The 24,000-nt window shown below is 33.5% G+C and overlaps 1 protein-coding gene and 1 long non-coding RNA gene across 4 annotated transcripts in view; one reads left to right on the top strand and one right to left on the bottom strand.

The window, feature by feature from the left end:
* The window catches only part of LOC145245801 (uncharacterized), a 454,171-nt gene extending 450,269 nt beyond the window's left edge, over positions 1 to 3,902 (top strand). The window contains exon 5 of the long non-coding RNA XR_013863038.1: positions 1,521 to 3,902. This is a non-coding gene — a long non-coding RNA (uncharacterized LOC145245801). The remainder of the gene's footprint in view (positions 1 to 1,520) is intronic.
* Positions 1 to 24,000, bottom strand: part of LOC145245799 (uncharacterized) — a 445,127-nt gene that overhangs the window by 378,904 nt on the left and 42,223 nt on the right. For 2 of the 3 annotated variants that reach the window (XM_080107442.1, XM_080107443.1), the window contains exon 2: positions 738 to 800. The exons of the other annotated variant lie outside the window; for it this stretch is intronic. The gene's annotated coding sequence lies outside the window, so the exon portion shown is untranslated. The remainder of the gene's footprint in view (positions 1 to 737; positions 801 to 24,000) is intronic. 3 annotated transcript variants of the gene reach the window in all.

The following is a 24,000-nucleotide window of genomic DNA, read 5'->3' on the forward strand; positions in this document are numbered from 1 at the left end:
TTTACGAAAGAGTATTGCGTTTATGCTAAGTGGAACTCATAATTTTTCCCATCCAGAGTGCTCATCCATAAGGGAGCATATATATGCCATAAAATACATAGTGTAGATACTCCCAGGTGGGTAAGTCATTTCATTGTAGGTTTCGTGTTTTCTATCATCAGATTCGCTCCACTAGTTACCACCTCGTTTGGCTATTCACATTTTCAAATGAAATATAAACGTAGTAGTTACACAAGCCATCATTAAACGGGTTTTCTCCGAGGACCACTTGCGGTGTTAATTGGAAATCTGAATGACAACAAGTCTTCTCAGATTTCCAGTACTCTCCATCACTTTCGATAAATTTTGTAAATGAACTTGCGTTATCGCAACATCCGCTTACCATTGATTTCTTGTTGGCAGTGATCCTTTATCTTCCTGGAATTTGAGTGGCAATAAGCCTCCCCAAGGTTCCAGTCCTTTTTACACTCATCCAGCGGAGGTCTGGCTAGTGCTTTCTCTACTCGGTCTTTCAGTCCTCCTTACTTATTTGGTGCCAGTTTATGGTGACATGTACACACATGCACAATTATTGTTAGAGTTCGTATTGTATATGGTAAACTCATTTCAGGCTTTAACTGCATTATCAGATAGACATTCCTTAAAATATAATTAAAAATAAGATATTTTTGTACGTATATATGAGGTGAGGGCTGAAAGGGGGCACTGATAAAAGATAAAATGAAAAAAGAACAGACCTGGTCTGCAAGGCTAAGAATTTTGTTCAACCAGTTCTTCCGTATGTCCATGTCCTTCCTTGTCTTTAAATTTATTAAAAAAAAAGAAAAGAAAAAGAAAAATAGAAAAAAAAAAAAATCATTTTTTCCGGTAATAAAAAGAATACAAAAAGTAAAACAAAAAATTGTTTGAGGAAACGGAATTTTAAAATGATTTACATATATAAAACAAAAAAACAAACAAACAAAAAAAACATCCGATATACTAAAAAGGTTTTGTCTCAATTTTTTTTATGATTAGTTATTGTTTCTTTCGTTATTAATATCCTGAAGAAAAACCATAATCTAAATAATAATAATAAAACATGTAGTAGAAATATAAATATCAATGTAAGTGAGGAGGACAATAGTCCGAAGAAAATATGATATTAAAAATAAGACGTACTGATGATATCAAAATATTTTTACTTACATATATTCAACCCAAATAAGGCATACTGCTACTAAAACGCAAGGAGTTACTATATATTAGAGGCCAGATGGGGAGTTGTGCACGAGATGATTGTTCACATTAAGTTTAAATTTTTGCATTTTAGTACAGTTGGGAAAACAGGAAGCAAGGATAGAATTTCAAATGCAAGTTGCTCGGGGAAAGATACTATTAAACTATAAACATCTACGCTGTAGGGGAGTGATTTTGTTGATTGTCGGGCTATTGTGGAGTATTTTGCTATGCATATTTAATTTTTTCACTAGGAAGCAGGTTAATAAACTAAATAACTAGTTTTTCTATTTTCTTTTCAGGTCTATACTACGATGAGCCGGAAGTCGAAGAACCATCCGACCACTTTATACTATATCTGCGGATATGTGACCATTAGTTTCTTTTGTCTTTGATATGTTTATTGCTTTTTAATAGAAATATTCTGTATACTTTTTGTAAATAAATCAGTGCTATTATAAATTGACCTACAAAATGTTAGAAATATAGAAATTTCTGATATGCTGTTATATTAAAAATAATCCTATACATATTTTTAGATTCAGCAGTATAAAGTTGGTCAGTACTCTTGTAATAACATGGTATTAAACTGCTGGCAAAAAAAACAAAAAACAAAAAAACAAAAAAAAAAAACAATGCTAGGTCACGTAATACCGTCTCATAAAATTATCCATCGATCAGATCCCAGTCAATTTGCCCGACACACCCAAAACTTCGGTACCAACTCCATCTGGAACGTTTGAATTTTTGACCGTGTCTTTTGATTTACGAAACGCGACTAGTACCTGTCAAAGCTTCATGGACGAAGTAGGGCGTGATTTTGATTTCGTCTATAAGTATATAGACGGCATTCTCATGGAAAGTGCTTTACTTGAAGAACATGTTATCCATTTCCGCCTACTGTTTGAACGGTTTCCGCAATACCAGGTAAGAATTAACCCGGGTAAATGTGTTTTCAGTGCTTTGCCACATTATCAACCCTGAAGGTATATCTCCCTTACCTGAAAAGGTGAGGGCCCTGCAAGATATTTAACCACCCAATTCACTTCGCCAACTAAGGCACTTCCTCAGTTTGCTTGATTACTCCAGACACTTTATCCCACATTGTGGGGATCTCCTGTCTCATCTTGTCGACCTGTTATGTAACATGAGCAGCTTTCACTAAATAATATTCAGCTGAAAGCTTCCAACGACGTGAAGCAAAAACTAGCGAAGGCAACCTGTGTCCGATGTCAAGTTTTCACTGATTGTTAATTCATCGGGAGCAATTGTTAGTGCAGTGTTTGAAGCATCAACAACAACAACAACAACAACAACCTCGCGCATACTTTTCTGAAACAGCTGAAACTGGACAATGTTACAGCAGATTTGACTGTGAAAACCTGGCTGTCTACCTCGCAGTGAAACACTTTCAACATTCATTTGAGGACAGTCAATTTGTGATCTACACGAATCACTGTCCGCTTATATTCGCACTGCGTTCCAAGCCAGAAAAATATTCTTCTCGCCAAACTCGCCACTTGAATTTTTTTTCACAGTTTTCTAACGATATCTGACATGTTTCAGGTGAACAGAATGCAGCAGTAGACGCCTTGTCCCACTTTTCTATCAATTCTCTATCCTCAATTTCGATATCGACCTACATCAAATGGCCTTAAACCAGACACATTTGGACATTTTTAATCTGTGGTCACCTGAATTTGCATCTCGCAACTTCACATACCGCCCTGTGCTTACGTCAGACACGCAAATATGTAACAGCTTAACAAATTCATCTCGTCTTTTTATTCAAATGGCTCATCGTAGTGCTATCCTTCATATCCTACACAATCTGCCTCACCATGGGTTCAAAGCCATAGTGGAGCTGATGTCAGTTATGTTTCTTTAGCTAAATATGAGGCATGCCATCACTGCCTGGACACATTGTATGTGCACAAGCATAACAGTGTACTTCCTGGAACATTCAACCCTTCAGACGCTCGGTTCAGACATGTTCATGGCTTTATAGTCAAAGATTTACTCATCTCCTGATCGGTATAAACCGTTTCACACGGTGGTCTGAAGGCATTCTAACACACGGCGTTTCGGTTGAATATATAGGGAGAGCCCCATTATCGGGATGGATGTCACCCCACGGAGTTCCCACCACCATTACTATCCACTTCAGTGAAAATTTTGAATCCAACCTATTCCAGGAATTTTCCTGAATTTTAGGGATTAAAAGTATCCGTACGATTAGCTCTCACCCAGTTTCTAACGGAATGAGAGAATGCTTGCATTGCCGATGAAAAGTCGTGTTGAGTACTGCTCCCAATCAACAGTGATGGAGCAAGTACGTACGTAGTCGTGCAGCTATCAAAGAAGACCTTGGATACTCTAAAGTCGAACTCATTTATGGAGTACCTCTGTATTGTTGCCGGGTCAGATGCTGACCCTGATATATTTAATGGTAACAGGTATAGTTCTGTACAAGAAGAGACTGCAAGTTTATTTTTATTAAGCTTCCACCCATGCATCCTAAGCAACATACTACTCTTCTGAAAAACACGTCACCATTATACTCAATGGTCGGAGAATACATTGCCTCTTACCCCCCCCCCCTCGTGTAAGTAACTTTCTGTATATATAGTATGAGTTTGCTCGGGTCCTGGTATTATATTGTACAATTTCTGTTTTTCCCAAAATACTTTTCTAAAAATATTTAAAAAAAAACAAACAAAGAAGAAGAACAACAAAACAGCCCCACCCCGCCCAAATACTTTTCTCAGAAAAAGCACACATTTTTCCAAAGAAATACTGTTTGCAGAAAAGCCATACATATTTTTCCCATTTTTTCAGATCAAGTGAAAAAGACTGGGATATAACATTGAGAGCAAGATTATATGATATTGTCTCTGCTGATTTAGTTTCATAATAGAGCTAGGGGGAAAACTATTACGTTTCTTAATTTTTCAGATGAGGATCGGTTGTCCGTATTATTTGGATTCGTCGGACTACTGTTCTCATGTGCAGTGTTATTTTCACAACGTTTCGGTCGATGTAACTTACGACCTTCTTCAGGTGTCGAACTCGTGATTTTAAACGGAATCCTTATTCTCCCGTTGCGTCGGTTATGATTAAATAAGGATTCGTTCGGAATTTCGTGCACATTCCCGAGTTTGACAGAAAAATTTCCGGGTTTGAAAAGATAAATTTGAAAAAGGCCGGAGGTTACATCGACGGAAACGTTGTGAAAATAACAGATGAGAATAGTAGTTCGAAATATCCAAATAATACAGATACCGATTAGATTATAAGTTTTTAGGGATTTTCCGTAAGTAACAAAAAGACATAAAAATAAATGCTTGAAGAGTTAGAATGTGCTTTTGAGCATTTAATTGTCGCATTATTTTCTTTTGTGATTTTGTATTTCTGTTTCTGATCCTCCAATTCCTCGTTTCCGTATGAAGATTGCAAACACTTCCATAGTCAAAGTAGAAAACGAAATAAAAAAAAAAGTTACAAGAAATTGATAAAATAAAAAAAATGCATGAAAAAAAAAATTAATTTGAACTTTTGAAGCACTCAGAAAAAGAAATGGGTGAAGTATTTTATTTTTTAAGACGAGGGAAATGCTCGGCAGTCGTCAAAAGGGATGACATAGAACGAATTGTGGGCGAAGGGCGGGAGGGGCAGAGAACAAGAACCTCACCCGACATGCTCTTTAAAAATAAAAAATAAATAATAATCGTGTTTTATGTTCGACGCTTAAAAACCGATAACAAACCGGCAGCATTTTTATTTATTATTCTTTATATTTAATATGTAATTAAAACAAAATTTAAATCCTCGCGAGCACGTACGCACGCTTTCTCTCTTCATCGCTTTCTTTCTCATATATATATAGGCGCATAAGCCTGACGAATCCTATAGTTGGATGAAACGCAGAATATTCAGTGTAGCTTAATCACCATGTATATTTTATAAATTACTAACTAGCTCTACCTACGTATTGAGCACTTTTGAAGTAATACTTAAAGTTTACACATAAATCTATACTTTCGTATATTAAATTTATGTGAATAAATGAAGTAGTTTATATATATATATATATATATATATATATACATTTAAAAAAATAAAAATTCAGTGTAGACTTCGTTCATATTTTCTCCAGGAGGTGACGGTAGCTATGTAGTTAAGCTGAGTGTGTCAAGTCCAGAACTTTACTAGTTAACCACCTCGCGACCGTCACTTACACTTAGGATGTCGCCTGTAAAACTCGATGTCTTTATTCGCGGAAACCACAACCACCGTGGTCGGCTATTACACTATTTTAATCATTCGAACTACGCATAGGAAATCGATGAATCAATAAATTTAATACAAATAAAAGTAAGTGTCGGTATTTACATTATAGACTTAGAAACTACTATGTAGATTTCAGTTTGCATGCAGATAGACTGTGGTACAGAATGTATTACATATGTTAACTTGACCTAGGTCAACATTAAAGGTTCATGTAAGGCGACAATTGATATCGAAAATGCCGTTTCTAATGAATCTGTAGTAGGAGTAGTAGTTGTAGTAGTACTACTACCATTACTTATTATTATTATTATTATTATTATTTGTTGTTGTTGTTGTTGTTGCCACTCAAACTCCAGAGGACACCACAAGTTGTTCTTAAAGAGAAATCTTTGATTATAGCTTGTGTGATTACTCCTAGTGAGTAAGTAATGATGTCAGAATATCCATATCTATCTACTATTATATAAAAGGAACTTTTGTGTGTCAGTTCGTTTCCTACGGGCTCGAAAACAGCTGGGTCAAATTTTATGAAATTTCCCACAAAGACACTTTATGTGCCTGGCAGTGTTCCTAGATAGGTTTTGTCTCGGAATGACTTCGATAAGTATCTATAATTGATAATCGAAATAATCCGATGAAAGACGGAACAGGCGATTTTGACTAAAGTTTACACCTTACACAGCTTAACATCACAAGTGCATTTGAGAATTTTTATTGCTAAACAAGCCGAAAGGCTCGACTTATAAAATCAACAGTAGCTTCTTTGATATGACAGAAGCGCGTTCGGAATTAATGTTTCTGTTTGAAGCACAAATGAACCATGGTACTTGACTGTTTCATTTAAAACTTTAATCCAACCCAATATCACAGCACAAACAGTAAACCCATTCATATAAAATCGACAGTAGGTTCTTTGATATAACCAGGGCACGTTTAAAATGAGTGTTTCTGTTTATGGTTTAATTGAAACATGATACCTGATATTTTCATTTTAACTTTACTTCAAGTCATTATATGTAAAAAGTAATTTTATAAAATCAACAGTAGGTTCTCTATAGTGCAACGTACACTACCATATATTGTGAACTAAGCCACTGCGAGGGCATCTGCGCTTCCTCCCGTTGCACTGCAATGGACCCCAAACCAGAGCAGGCAATCAATCGATTTGATTAAAAAATGGGCTATTTCATCAATTTCGATAACAATAAAAATATGGGAGTGTGAAACATTTGTTAATCATTCAATCCTGGACAACGTCGGGTCACCCTGCTAGTGTTTTATCTAAAAAATACGTGACACGATCTTGATAATGCGTTACCCTAATCAACACAGTTTTTGTGATAATAACGTGGAAACATTATAAATTAGTAATTGTCGATATGTCGAATTCTGAATTCAAACTGATTTTACAATAGTCAGTAATTGTACATAACAATTTAAGCGATGGAAACTAAATTAATAATAAAAACTACGCGTGTTTTAGTACCGTTTATTGTTCGTTTATTTTTTTGAGGGGGTAAATACCGATTCCGCCCCTCGCTGGAATGAGTTTGCTGAAGCGTGTAGCATGAGCAACACAAAACGTGGCTGTTGTGGCCCTTATCTGAATGAGGCTCTGGAATAGAAATCGACAGCAACCTCACTAGATATATTTGCAATACTCTAGATAATAATTCTTTCTATTACGTTTCCGAAATAGTGATATTTGCAACTAGAAATAAAATAGCTTAAAGGCTCTCAACTATCCGCATTGGTTAGAATACTCGAAAAGAAAAAAAATCAAGTGTAAAAGCGATATTCTCTTGAAAGTTCAATTCTCAGTATGGCCGACCGAAAAATACAATTGCGAATTACTTAGAGCCTCTATCCAGTCTTGGCTGATGGAACGAGAACATGCTACCCCCATTAAGTAAATAAAGGGTTCCGTTGGAAATTCTGTCCAAATTCCCAAGTTCGACAAGATACACCTGAAGAAGGTCGGAAGTTATATCGAGCGAAACGTTGTGAAAATGATACCCAAGAACAGTAGTCCGAAGAATTCAAATAATATGAAATATTTCTATGTACCAGTTTCGATACACACACATGATGTGGGTTCGAGTTGTTGAGGTTACTGTATCATATCCCTTTTCACTAATACTTTGGGGGAAAAGTATAACTCCTTATAACACCCTCAACCAAGGATATTTCTGCAGTTTACGGGTTGTGATATTTTTTAAATAGCATTTTCACGTTAAATCCAATTTTTACTATATCTTTTGTTTATTAAATTATTTGGAGAAAGTATAGAAAAGTTAACAAACCTCCCTCTCCATGTTAAGAATGGATTTTTAAATAATCACGTTATTATTTCGGCACGGCCAGTAAACTGCGAGAGTGCCAAATAGTAGCATGAACTAGACCCTCAAGCCTTAATTTTGCAATTATTCTTAAGTAGGAAAAATTCCGAAATAATATCAGATTTTTTTCTGCTTATCTCATTGTTGTTGTGTTTTTTTTTTTTTTTTTTTTTTTTTTTTTTTTTTTTTTCAATTGTCCTAGACTTGTCTTTACCATTGAACTCAAGCAATTCTGATTCAGGAGAAGCGCGGTTGAGGATTGCGAAAGTTTTGCTTTATTAAACTCACCGCGTAGACACACTTACAGAAGTATATCCAGTATTTATCAAGACTGAAAGAAGACATTTGATATAATGCTAAATTACATCTAATAATTTCATAGATATTAGTGTTTCCACATGGGCACCCATCTGCTACTGACCAGGCTCAACATTGCTTAATTTCGGTGATTTACCGAGAACCTGTGGTTAATGTGATTATGCGGCACAAAAAACGTTAAACACGAATTGCGCTTTTATCGTTTTTTACCCAACAGTATTAGTGCCTAAATAGGTGCAAAACATCCTATGTCAATAAAAATCGCTTTAACCTATTCCATAGTCTACGTCGGTATCCATTACATGTCCTTTTATATTGAACACACAAAATTGCATACAACCTATTTACACATTTACAGAAACGCAATCTGTAATGTTAAACCTTTTTAGACAGTTTTTATGGGTGGCCTACCACAAGCAAGTTTTGTTCGAGTAATGTACTGACAGTGATATATGACCTGCACTTTTGCATTTATACGTGTTTAGAATTCAATATAAGGGTACCTGCTCAGTATTAATCTAGCTGCATGTTATGTGTCTTCATTGTTAAGGGTAGGGAGTTTTTATTTTTGTTAAAAACGACTAAAGAAAATCAACTCAATGTTTAGGCATTAAAAAAAATGCAATATACATCAGCCTAATACAACGTTTACGCTATTTTTTAGCATTAAATTATGAAACAGAAGCAAAAGCAAATCAGAAAATAGAGAGTTATCTAAATTTTGATAAGGGCAACTGCTGAGCTTGTCGGGCTTTTATTAGTATAGGCAATAAAATGAAAAAAGTTGTTAGAAAACAAATATATAACAAATAAATGCAACGTTTATTGGGTGGTTTTCTACCAGTATTTTGTTCAGGTTTTGATTTTAACAATTATCGAGATCCCACTGATGACCACCTCACGTGTCATGTTTTTCTTGTTCTAACATAATATTCGACACTACTTGTGTTTCGAAGTAAACAAACGCTTTTAAATAAGTTAACAAAAAGCAAAGTTATCCAGATAAGTAGAAGAGTAACTTTTCTTGCATTTACTAATATTTATTATATATTTGTTTTTTGAAGAATTTTTAGTTGTTCTTGGCTTTACTTTAATAAATGTTCAGCTTTTTTAGCACTAAGTTAAAAACAAAAACATAACGAAGCAAAAACCAGAAATTAGAATAAAAAGTGTTTTAAGATTAGAGATTGCTCTGTTAGTATTTCTACGATCGAAACATGCGATTATTGCCACCGAGATTTTCGTTACCCCCCCCCCCAAAAAAAAAACACACACACACAGTCACTATTTCATTGAGCTGCGATATGATTGTATTTCTTTCTCTATTGGAAACGTTTTCTACATCTATCATGAAAAAAAAAATATGTCATCATTTTTTTTTTCAAGAGCGTATAGCGGAGCGCATCTCGTTAGGTCACGAGTTGGGTCATTCATTCAGAAATTGTCCAGTTCCATAGCTATTACTACGGCCATCAGTGCATGTCGCTTTTTTCTTTCTCTCTCGGTGCAACGAGGAGATTCTGCCTGGAGTAATGGATGCTCAGACACCATGTTTAGATTAGTTGTTAGTTCTAAGCTTCAGCCCACCGGAAAATAATGATAATAACAAAAAAAAAAAAAAAAACAAACTAAAAAAAAAAAAACAAACTAAAAAAAAAAAAACGATACACTACATGGCGTTATGTTATTGAGATCACGTCTTCCCCAAACAGTAGCAGCAGCAGTCATCGTAGTGGTGGTACCACGTGGGTGAAAGAATCGAGTTTTCCCGCCTTTCTTTTTATATCAAACTTAATTGTGAAGTGATTTTTATGTATCCTGTGTCCATATCAATAATTTCGTTTACATTTTGCACCGCTAACAGAATGAATTAATATTCCACTTCCATATTTAACTGTTTATATTTTAGTGTAAATATCGATATATATATATATATATATATATATATATATATATATATATATATATATATATATATATAACGTAAATAAATAAAAAGTTTATGAAAAAGAAGTTGAATTTTGCTTTCTTTCATTTTATTGTTTATCCGTGGTGAAGTTTCTTCCGTATAGTTAGTGTTGATTTTTTGTGTTATTGCATAGGCTGATGTTTCCCGCGTTCTTAAATCGGATTAAAGTACACCGGATACATTATGCGAACAATCAACAGCAGCTCGATCTGACTACTGGCAAAATTATTACCATGAATGAAGAGTACACACGAAAAAAGCCGAAACGCCCATCGGCCAAAACGTCGTAGAAAAAAGAAATAGCAACAGTATAAACAATAGTCTGAAGAAAAAGAATGCAAACAATAATTCTTTGTCTCCTAAAATCAAACAAAAAACGCAAATGATATTTTAAATTATGTTCAAAATACATTTTTCTGTTATTTTTATAGTTTGTACAAAAAAGAAACTAATTAAAAAGATGTATACAAATTTAACCAGTCATATAAAAATGAATTAAAAAAATTACATTGATCCATTTGGCAGAATTTCCATTATAAAGTGAGTGCTTTTATTCCCAAATTGGCCGCTGAAGAAAATTAATATGAAACAGGTCATAGTGTGCAGTACTGTTGCCACATCTAGGCAGTCGCTGTTCGAAGGACCTATCCTGCCCTGACGGAGTTCAAAACTAGCTTCGAAACCTAGTGCGTGATGCCCTTTTCTCTTTCCTGCAGTTTCTTTCCCACAAAAGAGACGTTGCGAGCATGTCTCTGCTCTATCGTTATTTTAATGGCAAATGCTCGTCAGAGTTCCAATCTACGGTCTCCCCCATTGCCAAACTTTCACAAAAACACTAGTCTAGCTACAATCACTATCAACATTTTTCTCCACTCTTTATCTGTGCCTAAATCTAAACACAGATTCCAGGAACCAAGATTAGTTCCTAGAACTGCCAGCTTGTGGAATTCTCTTTCGACGGTCTGCTTTCCGGCTGATTACAATATGGTCGTCTTCAAGTTCAATAAATACAAGTTCTTATTGAGCCGTCTCCTTAAATAATACCTCCTTCAGTCCAGCCCCTCTTGGCAGACAATCTTCTTTTTGATCTCCCTTTTTAAGTAAGAATTCGCTGACTTTTTTCGATGAAGAATCGCTGCACGTCGAAATTACTAGGAGTTCCTTTCTTACACCATTACAACAATGATCATAAATAATTTTTATGATGATATTCGAAAACGAGGCTACATCAAAATTAGGTTACTCTCATATTCTTGTCGAGGGTTGCCAGATTGGCTTGTTTCAAGCCAATTTTCGCGAATTTGAGCGTTATTAAAGCAATTTGGGCTTTAAAAATTGTATTTGGCCCTTAAAAAATCTTAACGTACGGACTAACTAAGCAAAAAATAAGAATAAAGTTATATAGAGTACCTTAATGAGAATAGTTCCGATGATTTATCTCCAGTATAATCGGAATTTTATATTAATCTTTCGAGTAAAAAGTTCAATTTCGCCAAGAATAAAATGCTAATGTTGGCCAAGAAAAGCATTCACACCGATCTACTGATTATATATATATATATATATATATATATATATATATATATATATATATATATATATATATATATATATATATATATACGAGTAAAATAAAGTTAAGAAATAATCATTTACATACAATCTAAGAATTTAACAATTTTGTGTACGATCCATCCTGAGATGATACTGATTTTATTGATATCGGGTCTCATAAGCACAGAGTATTGACTCAAAGTTTTAAGTCCTATATATATATATATATATATATATATATATATATAAAGCTGAATGTGAGTGTGTGTGTGTATCTAGTCACGAATGGGCTCCTATATGGTTGACTATTTTTAAAAACTGATTATAGAAGATGTATCGAGACACAGGAATGGGTATGTTTGATCAGGCAGAACGGTCGTTCATTAATATTGTGGGGTCTGCGTTTGCGCCTGGTCCATAAAGTATGGAAATAAAAAATTTAAAAATTAAAAAAACAAAACAAAAAAAGTTTACAAGTGTTTCTGATATAGATGTACATAAGAATACTTTGATAAGTATGTTTTAACTTAAATAGGGATGGTATAATAAAATTGTGGGGTCTGCGTTCGCGCCCGGCCTCCATAGAATGGAAATAGGCACAAACATTAATAAAGACTTTTCATATCTATCTGCGTAAGTATACTTTGATAATTATGTTTCAGTTTGAAGAAATATGGTATAATAAAATTATGGGGTGTTCGTTCGCACCTGACCTCCAGAGAATGGAAATATGTCACAAAGTTTAACAAGTTTTTTAATATAGATCAACAGAATATTGTGATAAGTGTTTTTAAACATTTCCTAACTTATAAAAAAATAAAACATCTAAAAAAAAAAAAAGAGCGTGTTTTAAAAGTACAACTACAAAGCTAAACACTGTGAAGGTAGAACTGACTAAATCCTCGCAAGTTTTCCATATGGATGGTAGTCAAAATACCCCCCACCCCGCCGCTTTCACTTGTTCAAGTACATCACGAAGATAAACGTCTGACATTATTTAAGAAGAAAAAAAAAAAAACTTCTTGGTAACAGATTCACTTTCTTTGTTTCCAACGGACTTAAAAAAGAAGAAAAAAAAGACATTATTTCCCTTTTCCATAATAAAACTTCGCATTTTTTTCTTTTTCGACTGATGATATCGTTTTACTACGTCGTCTTTAACCTTTTATTTTTTCAATAAAAATTCAACTCGAATATTTTTTACACATTTCCTTTTAATCGATTCAAAAGAATTTGTATCATTTGATTTTCTGCTGTTCTTCTCTTGAGTGTGATTTTCCACAACTTTCGTTAGGTATCTCGTATCGAACTCGGGAATCTTTCTAACTCCGGAATCTGCACGAAATTTCGAACTTGACCCTTTATTAAATCCACATTAGCAGAATTGTCGTAGATCATGACCGGATAGAAGTCTTAATGTAATCCTACAATTATATTTTTAGTATTATTCGTACTGACAATTGAACCTTTAACGCCGAGAAGAGCTTCATTAATCTAAATAACTTGGTATTTTAACCGTTACGCCATAGTCCCGTGCAGAAACATGTGTAAAATGAAGTTTCCCAATTGAATATTTTTTGATGAGTTCTTACATTTTTTAGCAAAGGGGTCACCATATACCAAGACTCAGAAGCCACTCATGGATACGGGTTAATATGTGTGTACGGTAGTCATTTGTACAGTAGTGTAGTCATCGTTTGGAGTGGAGATTTGGTATGATTAGATTATTTAAGAGGACGACTCAATACGAACTTGTTTATGTTGAACTTGAAGATGACAATATTGTAGTGAGCTGGAAAACAGACCAGCGGAACAGGGTTCCATAGGTGGATAGTTCTAGGAAAGAAGCTTTGTTCGCGGAATCCACGCTTTGGTTTAGGCAACGATAGAGAGTGGGGAAAACTTTTGAATGTGGTTTTGGTTAAACGGGTTTTTTTTGTGAAAGATTGGCAATAGAGAACCATATATTGGAGCTCCGTCAAGCACTTATATCACACCCGATTCTCTCACATTTTAAAAGTAGCCTTCAGTATTTTAATTAGTTTTTTATTCATTAAGAAACACATGTGTTTCCTGGGAATGAATGAAAACGTGCGTGTACTCTTGAACCAAGCGCCAAACACAATATGGCAGTTTTATTGTTATGTTTTAATTTCTGTAATTTTCAATTTGTTAAGTTATAAATAAAAATAAAAAACAAGGTAAAGTTAAACGTTGTGATTCCTGTTTATTGATGCCCGACGCGAAACTATGTTCTACGACCTTATTGTAAAATGTCCCTCGATGCCTCCATTCAATTTCAAGAGACAATGGATATCCCCTGTAAGGGTAGCTGCGCGAGTAATTGTGAGGCAAGGATTGCGCAACTCACAACCACACTTCTCAATAGGTACTCTTGCAGTCCAGTGGCAAGGAGAAGTGTTTGACGGCTGGAAACAATAAAGAGATAAGCGGAGAGAATACACAGCATCTGAAATTCCGAAATGGTCAATCAGTTTCGTACTGACCAGGCTCAACGTTGCTTAACTTCGATGATCTAACGGGAACCGATGTATAAATGTGATTATGACGTATAAAAATCCCTAACATGAAATTAAAACCACTAAAAAGTTTTGTTTACTCTTGTATCATGCTTTGTTCTCAGTTACATCCTCGGATATCTAGTTATTGAATAAAAGTTGGAAACTTCAGTAATGATTAAAAAATGATAACACATTATAAAATAATATCCTCCTATTATAACTTATAGGAGGAGGCACGAGATCCATGCGCCGGCTCCGTTACCGCATGATCTTCAGGTAGATTTCGGTTTAGCTTGGTGGTTTTGCTTGTGGTAGATATACTTTTTGGGGGGGTTATTTGATATCAGATCGAGTCATTTTGATAAAGGTGCTTATGTTTAAAATTTTTGGTACTAGTACAGAGAGTGATCCGGACGTAAATAATGACGTTATTATTTAAAAAGCCATTCTTAACATGGGGAGGGGAGGGTGTTTTGTACCTATTCTATACTTCAACCTTACAACTGAATAAAAAACATATCAAACTTTAATTAAACTTGGAAATACGATTTAAAAAAATAGCGCGGATCACTCTCTGCACTAGCACCAAAATTTTTAGTATGTTTCAATATGTTTGATGTTAACAAGTTATTAATAATGTAAATGTATGGCTACACCACCCGACGCAGTCCTCTCAACCCAAGAGCAGATCACATACAAGATTGTTTAAATAGCAGGTGGACAGTAAACGATAACATTTATTTTGAGATTACTTATACATACAATTACATCTACTAACACAACTATTACATTAGCAATTAAATTTTCTTGTAAAGAATTATAAGAAAACGCTCACGTTTTATCAATGCAGGTACTCGAAATTTTTTCTACCACAGTTTACATAGCTTTGAAATCTGTCCCATGCGTTTCGACAAACATTTTTGTAAAAGTCCGTCTTGAAATGCATCACTAATTTTTCAAATCACCGACGCTTCTTGTTTTTTTTTGCAATGAACGTTGTCATTGAGTAAGCCCCCCAAATCTATCGGGATCCAGTCCGGTGAACATACCAGTCAGTGAATTGGACTAATCCATTTCTCAGGAAACGTTTGGTCAAAATATTCACGTGTTTTAATTTCCTGAAATATTCGCAGGTTTACATTTTAATAAAAGTCGTAGATAAAGTGGCACTCCATTCTGTTAAAAAAGATGCTCAAGGCGAAACCAGCACAAGAATGAACTTTTCATACATAAAAGTTTTAATTCAATTCTAGTCCAATGAAAACGTTCCGCTGGTATGCTACTAATACTGAATAGTTGTCGTACTAATATTGATGTGCGCCACTATTGCCGAATAGTTGTACTAATGATGACTTCCATGTAAACAAACGCACGTGGCATACTCGCGAAGCTGGTTCGAAAGATTATTCATTTTTTTACCACGGGTAATTTATTCACATAATTATATACTTTGAGTATGGGGGACAAAAAAAGTAGCGAAACCCTTATCTGTTTTTTCTCAATTAATAATTAATAATTGTGGATTAATTCGAACCCTATTTTTTTCTTGGATGGAGCACGAAGCAGTGCTGTGTGGAAGAAAGACGTCTTTAAGTCGATAAGTCTAATATCTAACGCCCTTCTGACCTTAAGAGTCCATCATTTCTACAGAAACGAAGCTGGTGTTTATCTCATTGCTATGATTCAAGACAACCGAAGTGGAAACTGGCCTTTACCTAATTAGCGACAGTTTTGGGAATGCTGTGTTTCACCTCTCTATAACCGACATTCACACACACACACACACACATTTTATTTATAAGTAAGTCCATTATCAAGAATATACAATATATAATGTGCGCACGTAGTTTAGTGCTTAGTATAGTGTAAAATTACCAGTCATTATAGATATTTAATTATGTGTTTATTAGATCCAACACACACACACACACACACACACACACACACACACACACACACAATATATATATATATATATATATATATATATATATATATATATATATATATAACCGACTTAAACTTAACCAACTTTTTTGGATTTTGATCTTTGGATTTTACCGTTATTGGATATTTTACCCTTCACCAGACTATCCATTCATGTGAAATCACCTTTTTCTTCGCCATATTCCCTCTCCTTCACTATTTGTTACCAAGTAAGATCTATAACTTACTTGTAGTTTCATCAAATACTTTTACAAGCAAAATCCGATCCTGCATTTTGCTAAATCCAACCTTCTGATGAGAAGAAAAGTATTTCTTCGAAACCCCGCGGATTAAGGACTATTCACTTATTTTGTGCTTCCTTTTTAAAATTAAATATGTTTTTAACTCTTTTTCAAAGTGTTTTTTTAACATGTTTTATTAACTACTTGTTCTCATATATATATATATATATATATATATATATATATATATATATACTAGCACGCCACCTAACATTATCTAGTCGTAAAATACGCTTAAATATATTTTAATTCATGCAGGTTTCCTATTTATTATTCTAGTCAATTCTCTATTGATCAATATATCAAATAAAAAACAAAACCATATGACTTGAGCTAGAATCAAAATCAAAACATATAGCTCTGCAGCGTTATTCGTTACGATCTGAGGTAAGTCCGTATGCATATCAAATTAACGTAATTAAATGTATAAATGTATATTTGTGCATGCGTAGAAAATACACGTTTAGTCGGCTTACGTCTGCCAAATTCTATTTATTTCCAATTTTAATCTCTTAACAGCTACTTTTATTGGTTAAAAATCAAATCGAATTCGTTCCACAGGTCCGAATTCCCTCTTTATCAAGTTTCAAGTTTGTAGTCGTAAAATTGACGGTAGTTTGGTAGAGGCCGTTCGGCACATACACTGATAATGTCACTAAAAACAAAGCCGGCATATGTTTTTTCCTCAGCACCAAAGCCAAGAGAGTCTGAAATGGCATTTTCCCTGCTGAGAACAACATGTTCCTAATCCTGTTCGTTTCTAGGAGGTTCATCCTCCCAGATTTTGTTTAGCTTTTTGAGAATAGGTTAGTTTATTGCTAATCGCGTGATACACCCCTACCAGGGAATGCTGACAGGGCTGCCCAGGAAGTTTATGCAAGTCAGTGTTCCTCCTCAAGGATGCTGGCTCTCCAATACAACTTTCTGACCCGTGTGTTGCATTTTCCCGCCATGGGATATATATATATATATATATATATATATATATAATACTATAAACATTATATTGTATATACTATATAATATATATTATAATGCTTACACACATATATTAATTTAATGTGATGTAAAATTCCATACATTAAATTTTAAGATTTAAAATATTTTACTAATTTTCTTCTCTGTGCAAAACGCTTTCAAAATTAACGAAACTTACGTGCGCATTTTCTAGTCGTGAGGGTGAGGGGGGGCATCGTTTTGTATTCAATGTTTCACTGTACAAAACAAAAAAATGTGCAAAACAAACAAAGAAGAACTACTAAATTGTGGGTTGGGGTTTCTTTCTATAGCTTACTGTAAAATGAAATTGCTCACGTAAACGTTATTTTGAAATACCAAACTAGATTCACACATCTTTCTGTTTTTGTTGTTTTTTTTGTGTTTTATTTTTGTATGGTCATCATACTAAAGTAGATTAATCATAAGAAAGTAACAAATAAATTCTGTACTACGGATAATTCATAGCCCACATCATCAAAACCTATATAAACACAACGGCCATATTTACGACATCATTATTTATTTAGGGCCCAATTCCATTAGCCTTTTGAATCATTCATATAAAATTTGGTTTATTTAAATTAGCTTTAAAAGCAAGAAATGGTTTATTGTTTAATATATTTGCCTTAATATAATACGCGATTAATTTTATTTATTTATCTTTTTTTTGTAATCGAAGAGGTTAAAATTAGTACAAAATAAGGCCCCTTAGGTGGAAAGTACGGACTACAACATTGATTATGTAACTCCTACTACTGTAGGTATATTAATATAGAAACAATTTGTGTACCAGATTACCGCCCCCTTCTTCCTTTATTAATATTACTGCTGGAACATACATGCACAGAACGCACACACGCGTACGCACACACGCGCATGCAGGCGTGTGTGATGCAAATAATGTGAGGACTGTTATTACAATAATATTCCCAAGAAGGGACCAACAATCAGCAGCAGCAGTAAAGTGAAAGTAATATGGTGGCAGATTGAAGGACGAACTTGCTTTAAACTTGAAAATCTTTTATTGCGAACAACAATACAATAATAAAAACACCTTTTAAACTGAATAAATGAAGATTAGTACCTTTCTCTATTCATACAACTATCGGAGCAGATATCGAACAGGCACGATTTGTAACATTCAAAAACTAAAAATCGATTCTTTACTAATTTATTTAAAACAGTTCATTAAAAAAGGGGGGAAAATCGTTATTAAAACTAATAATTTGGTAAAACAAAACCGGCATGCACTTCTGCTTCTGCGGTTCCTATTATTTAAATTGACTAATTTAATCAAAAAATATTTACGCAATAACAATGTCACCATTTCGTTAAAACGTCCGATCAATTTTACTGACAAACCGATTTGTTTTCTCAAACATACACATGCAATTATCTTTCGAAAAGTGCAAATGTTACAAGAAATTAATTCAGGGAAAATATGTGTGCAGGGGCTACCAATGAACGAAACATGAACGAAATAAAAAAAATAAATGACTTCGTGACGATAAATTTAGTGTTCTTTTTTTCTCCCCATGAAAACTTTTTTCTTTTGAGTGCAACTCTTATTTGTTCAACACACGGTGTGATTTTCCCTCGTGTCCCATTCGAATAAATGTTCTCTTCCGAGTGTTTTTTTATTTTTTTTACTGCAGTTGTAAGAGAAAGGCAAGCGTGGTTTGGTTTTCTAGGCCACTCTTAGCAGTAGTACGATTCCATAGCTCAGTAGTAAATAGTTCCACGTATGACCCCTTTTATTAAAATGAAAGCCATTTTTCTGCGTGTGCGTTTTAAAATTTTAACGAAGGCAATCAAAATGATTTACATTGCATAGTCGGGCATATACTTTGTTTTCTTCGTTAGTTTTGGAGCAATAAATAAATAAATAAATAAATAACTTTAATGCTTGACTACGACTTATTGGCTTTAAATGAAGCCGAAAATGACGTTCTAAACAAAACACCTTTTCAATTTTACACGACAACGAATTGATAACCGTGCCGGCTACTTCAATATATTATTAATATATAATATTTATGCTTTTACCACATGTTTATTACTGTCTATTGTTATATTACTGTTATTAAATTATTATCTCTTAATATGTTACCATATTACTTGCTTTTATTTACTCTTTCTCTCTCTCTCTCTCATATATATATATATATATATATATATATATATATATATATATATATAATGTGTGTGTGTACATATTATTATTATTATGATGTCCAATATCGGTTTATTTTGTAGTGATGTATAGTAAAAAATGATTTCGTAGAAATTAATCCCTGACTATAATCAGAGTTAGAAGTAAACTGTTATCGTTCGTTTGTGCCAGTATTTTTTTCGATCGAACTCTGATGTCATTAGACTTATAGTACTGACATTTGTAGACTCCTTTTTTCTTTCCAATACACCGTTCGTTATTTACTTCGTAGGGGTAGCAATTTTGATAAGCGTCTTAAATTTTTTTTGTTATTCTAAATATACGACACCGCACATTCAGATAAATTTCTAAAATAAATATTTTATATAATTATTACATCACAAATATTTATATAGTGTCCATCTACACACGTGTGTAGAAAAGGGACATGAGAAAATCAAAACAATAAAATACAGCAATATGTAACTCATTATATATATATATATATATATATATATTATATATATATATATATATATATATATATATATATATATATATAATGTCTTACTATTTCCATTTCGTATAGTACGATCACTTTCTGGTTTGGTGAATGTTCTCTCTTCATTATAACCTATATATACGAACTGTATGCACACACATGCACACACACACACACACACACACACACACACACACATATATAGTATAATTAATATGTATTTTAAAAATATTGTTAATGCCAATGTATACCGCTTTTATTTAATGGCTTGTAACTGTTACGGAAAAAGCAGAATACCTGTTAAATACAAATAAAGCTCAATGGATCTATTTCATAATAGCAGAGCTATATAGTACAAAATTTTGCTGAAAGATATTTTGTGCGTAAATTTTCAGTATTTATTCAACAGTGCTCAATACATAGGTAGAGCTGGATTGTAAGTTGTGAAAATATATATGACAATTAAGCTAAGTAGAATATTCCGCATTCATTCTCGTGACGAATTCTTACGAGAATGAAACGCGGAATATTCTGGCTAGCTTAATTGCCATATATATATATATATATATATATATATATATATATATATATATATATATATATATATATATATACTAGCAAAAGTACACGTCGTTAACTGGGTTCAAAAACAGCCAACAGAAAATGGACTCTGATTTATTAAAGTATGATAGGTTATGAAAAAGAAGGGTTGTAAAAGAGATAGCTTCGAATTTTGGGGTATCAAAACCAAAGCAAAATATGATGAAAGTAAAAATAAAATAGATAAACTCCATAATTTATTATACCATACCTGTTCACACTGAAACACTTATCACAATATTCTGTGGATCTATATTAAAAAACTTGTTAAAGTTTGTGACATATTTCCATTCTATGGAGGTCAGGCGCGAACAAACACCCCCATAATTTTATTATACCATATTTCTTCAAACTGAAACATAATTATCAAAGTATACTTACGCAGATATATATGAAAAGCCTTTATTAAAGTTTGTGCCCATTTCCATTCTATGGAGGCCTAGCGCGAACGCAAACCCCACAATTTTATTATACCATCCCTATTTAAGTTAAAACATACTTATCAAAGTATTCTTATGTACATTTATATCAAAAACACTTGTAAACGTTTTTTTTTTTTTAATTTTTAAATTTTTTATTTCCATACTTTGTGGACCAGGTGCGTACGCAGATCCCACAATTTTAACGAATCGTCATTATGCCAGGTCAAACATACCTATTAGTGTTATTATATGTGATCAGTTTTCTATAATAGTCAACCATATAGGAGCCTATTCGTGACCAGACACACACACACATACGCTCAGCTTATACATTGTATATATATATATATATATATATATATATATATATATATATATATATATATATATATTAAATGAAAGATCAGGAATAAAAGTTATATATATCATGAGTATATCATCAGACTAATGAGGAAAAGTTAAGGGAAAAATTAAGAAAAAAACAACTATTTAGGCCATGGCATCTTGAATCTAAATGCTTCTCACCAGAAGAGGAGACCGGCTAGAATTATGCAAAATGCAAACTTTGATAACAATCACACACACACACACACACACACACACACACACACACACACACACACACACACATATATATTATTTATTAGTCTAAGGAGACTTTGAGTAAAAAATGTAAAAATAAAAATAAAGAATGCAGTTTTAATAAATTCTCGGCAAAAAAAAAATGAATTTAACCTTTTGCAGACTTGGTACATGCATAATCCGACTTCCAAAATGTCTACAATTACAATAGAGAATTCAACTATATAAGGATGAAAAAAAAAAGAAAAAAGAAAACCTTAATTAAAATTGTTAAATAGAAATAGTCTTAACACTTGCATAATCCGACTTCCAAAATGTTTACAATTACAATAGAGAATTCAACTATATAAGGATGAAAAAAAAGAAGAAAGAAAAAAGAAAACCTTAATTAAAATTGTTAAATAGAAATAGACTTAACACTTGCATAATCCGACTTCCAAAATGTCTACAATTACAATAGAGAATTCAACTATATAAGGATGAAAAAAAAGAAAGAAAAAAGAAAAGCTTAATTAAAATTGTTAAATAGAAATAGACTTAACACTTGCATAAACTGACTTCTGAAAAGTCTACAATTATAAAAGAGGCTTCAACCATATTAGGATGAAAAGAAAAAAACAACCTTAACTAAAATTTTTTTTAAAAGAGAAAACGGGGATCCTCACCTGCTGACCATTTAGCTGTTTCGAAGATTTAAAAACAGGACAGATCACTCTTCAGTGGAATATATATATATATACCAAGTGGGTTTATAAAAACAAAATGTGTAATTTTGAAGACCTGTCTCCTCTTGAATATTACGTGCTCTTTCTTATTGCGTATTTTTACAGCGCTTTATTGAAGCAAAGTATATAATGCACCGTGATTCCTAACCTGTTTGTTCTGACGGTGTCAAAGCCAGACAGAACACAAAGCTGACCTTATTGACTGAATTGCTCCAAATTGAACCCTGCATTTAAATCCTCTTTTCGCTCTCTAGTCATCTACGTACATGTTACCGACCTAAACTGATTTGGAATCAACTATTTAACAAAAAACGTCTGAACAGTCTTTGGATATTGCTTCCGTCGAAGGGTTCAAACCTGGGCAAAAATCGTACAAGGCTCTGTTAATAAAAATAACCGGATAAGTTATATTTGCGTAGGAATGTTGTACCAGCTTCTTCATCGTTTACTTATATTGCTTTGGAAATTTTCAGGGTTTCATGTCGAAGGCAACAAGTGGATTCTTATCTATGTAGAAGCAAAAAGGATAAGTTGTAGACGTCTTTGAAATTTCTAGAAAAATTACGATCGTTAATTTGAACAAATCTTTATTGAATTATCAATTTAGATACTGTAGCCCTACCCAAGGTTCATCATTATTGATTTCGTTGTATGACCATTTGTCCTAGAGTGTTCTCCGGGCCTTGATGAATAATGACCCTCCAAGAAAAATAAATAAAATAAATAAAATAAAATATCCTTTTGTCTAAATAAAACGTTTTCTAATTTAATTATATTCAAAATCTGAAGACTGACAAAAAATAACTTATATTCATCCTAAACAAGGTATATTGGTACTGGAGCTTAAGAAGCTACTGTGATAGGAGCCATATTTATAAGGAGCAACTTGGGTGGGGCGTTTAGCAGCAAGATTTTGATACTAGATGTAAATTTCGGCATGTTGGTCGATCGATGCCTCCGTTTAGTCTCGAAAGACAAAGGATACCCCCATGTATGAGCAGCTGCGTGTATAATTGTGAGGCAAGGGTTTCGCAATCTCTAACCACACCTCTCCTTAATCGGCACTGTTTGAATCCAGTGGCAAGGAGAAGTGCAGGACGACTGGAAATAATGCTGAGATAAGCCGAGAGTCCCAAATGGTCACCTATTTAGTACTGAGTTGCTTAACTTCGGTGATCCAGTTGGTACGGTTAATGAAACAAGGGATAGAAGGGAAAGGTATGAATCCGCACATTACAATAGCAATCAAGAATTATTATTCAGTACAAATATTTAGAAATATAATTAATGTTAAAAATGTATGCATATCAGTGCCGTTGGTGATCAACAACTCGCAGAGATTGTCCATTGTTTTATTTTGATTGGTCATTAAAAGAAATGTTCCAAAAACTAGTTTTGATTATATCGTTATGCTGTTTTTTGATTCAATAAACTTAATGTCTGTCTGAAGCCTCTACAAGCAAAATATATCCCATCTTAAAAGTAAAATTGGCCCAGGTTTTCGGCCCCTACCAAATTCGCCCATTGTTCATTAGTTTCATCGAACTTGTAATACCTAGAGTGGTATTAACGCTGCGAGT

This window comes from Euprymna scolopes, chromosome 23, assembly GCF_053919585.1.
Source record: "Euprymna scolopes isolate OS-2025 chromosome 23, ASM5391958v1, whole genome shotgun sequence".
NCBI lineage: Eukaryota > Metazoa > Mollusca > Cephalopoda > Sepiida > Sepiolidae > Euprymna > Euprymna scolopes.